At 34.8% G+C, this 2,552-nt stretch overlaps 1 pseudogene; it reads right to left on the bottom strand.

Moving 5' to 3' along the window:
- Positions 1-436: 436 nt before the first annotated feature.
- LOC110112747 lies at positions 437-2,228 on the bottom strand (annotated as a pseudogene).
- Between the last annotated feature and the right edge of the window lie 324 nt (positions 2,229-2,552).

The following is a 2,552-nucleotide window of genomic DNA, read 5'->3' as shown; positions in this document are numbered from 1 at the left end:
AAAATCATTTATAGATATCCTAAAAAACTTCACAAGTGGAAAAAACATGAAATTAACGATGAAACATAAGTGAAGGCAGCAGATTCAGTAAAGCAGCGGATCTGGAACTCAACAATTAAATCATAGCTTGCAGCAAAGTACAAAATGCACATCGAATTTAGTTAAACAGAAGAACCAAATTATATTAAAGATAGTTTATAGAGATGTAAAACAATTATGATGGATCAACAAAAGCCAGTACACTATAATGAACCGACCTAGAAATCTACATATCGTTGATCACTGTTACAAGTAAACTAAAATATTAGAAAAATCATAGCAAAGTTCAACAGATAAAGCCATCACAAACTGTATCATTTTCCATGATATGGTTTAGATTTGATAACCACATTAAATGAATTGAGATTGACTATAGAAACTAGTTATGGGTCACCAATTACAAATTCAGAGCCTGCAAAGGCATCTGCAAATACAAATTCAGAGCATGGAAATAAAACCAAGACTTACCATCAATATAGTTAAAAAAAGGGCTGAGTCCTTTAGGATGCTTTATTAAGGTTTTGGGTTTTAGGCCGTGGAATGGAGGAAGCCTTCTCTATCCATTCTCCAGCCAGTCGCCACATCAATTTGGAAAACATGATTGGATAAAGAGGCAATGGTATATTGGAAAACATTTCCGAAATAATGAAATGTCATTGCAAATTGTGGTTCAAATGGGGTCTCCGGAAAGGCGTTGCACAACCCTGCGGCAAAGACAATGTTGATTATAGGAGCTTAAACGCCAAAAAAACAGTTCTAAAAATTTGCCCATCAGAACTCCACAAGCAGACCTTCATCAAAACTTGATTGCATCCAGCAATGACCATATTATTCCAACATTGTCTACATGGCATTAAGAATGCTCCTGGCACTTTAAAGAGCGAATGCCCAAACCACCAGCATTTATTGAAATGACTATGTGCTCTAAAATTTAGCACAAAGTCCCAAATAATCAATTATACTGTCAAGTGAATAAGCGAGAGCAAAATGAAATGCATAAATGATTTGTAAAAGGTAAACAAAAAAAATGTGAGATGATTGTCATGGTCAGAACTCAGAACAAAAGCATAAAAATTCAAATTCAATAATGGCATTTTTTAATTATCGCAAAACATGAAGTAATAACAGCAAAATGAAAATTGAGCATTAAGTGCTTCCTCAATGAAAGGCAACCAGAAATCAGTCCATGGAATTTCCAAGCACATCTAGCATTACAACAAAATAAAATTAGTCATGTAAATATCAAAGATGCCGCAAAGAAGGATCGATTGGAAGCATAAAGAAAGAAAAGCAACACACACATCCAAAAGTAAAAGAATTTGTTAACAAAGTAAACCTGTGATATCTTTCATAAACAGGACAATTCATGTGACCTCCAGCCCTCCCCATAATAGATAAAAGTGCCTTCTGTAAGATGTCACCTTAAACATTTTTTTGAAGCACAGGCTCATGCACCAAGGAATAAAAGGAAGTCACAGAATAAACACTAGAAGAAATAAAGAAATAAGGTCTTTCTACTCGCTGCTCAACAACAAGATTCGCTGACTCCTGCAAGTTTAAAAATTAAAAAAATTTGTCTCAAGTCTTACAAAAAATAAGGTAGACTGAAGGAATTGCTAAGTATTACCTCCTATTCATCAAAGATGGCATTCACATCATCAAGGCTAATTTCAGCTGTTTCAAAACTTGGAGGTTGGTATCCCTTCCTAAACCACTCATTTTCTATCACTTCTGACATTGTCATGCGCTGCAGAACACAATTAAGCGGAGCTTGTTTTTTGTTTTGTTTTTTATCTAGTTTTAAGAATTTAGTTCAATAATTTTTTATTAACAATTGCGAGATAAGAACCAACAGTTTGGGGATTAGGATCCAAAATCCTCTTAATAAGCTTCTTCGTGCTGGTGGAGAACCAAGCAGGACATATAAAATCAGCTTTAAAGATCTGCACCAGTCTCCACATAACATAAAATGTTAATCATGTTTACCTTACAATATTCATATCGCAAAAGAACAAATTTTTCTCGACTAAATAGCTAACCTTCTTATAAAGTATCATTATGTTAGAATCTTCAAAAGGCAAATAGCCTGCCATTAGAATAAAAAGGATCACACCGCATGACCAAAGATCTGCCTTGCTCCATCACATAGCCTTTATTGTTAATCACCTGCATATAACCTATGTTATAATACCAAAGAAAAAGATCAAGATGGAATGAAAAACCAAAAGCAAAATTGCCTAGTGGAAATGTTTAAACCGACTGCTAAATATACCTCTGGAGTAACAGAATTTGGTGTTCCACATGTTAGAGGTCCGCTCTTTGAGTTACTGACGTAGAGGAGTCAAGGGCAAAGATTCGATTCGATACATGTGGAAATTCACTGAAAACTCAAATGCAGCTTACCTCTGGTTGACTTTTAAGTGCTTGAATAGATGGATGAGTAATCCATGATAACCTGTTCTTGAGAGGATAATGACAATTGGAAGTTATTCTTAATACTCATTGAGGTGCTA

The sequence above is a fragment of the Dendrobium catenatum genome, unplaced genomic scaffold, assembly GCF_001605985.2.
Source record: "Dendrobium catenatum unplaced genomic scaffold, ASM160598v2 fragScaff_scaffold_177, whole genome shotgun sequence".
Taxonomy (NCBI): Eukaryota; Viridiplantae; Streptophyta; class Magnoliopsida; order Asparagales; family Orchidaceae; genus Dendrobium; species Dendrobium catenatum.
Note: the sequence above shows the minus strand (reverse complement) of the source record. Positions and strands in the feature narration are given on the sequence as shown.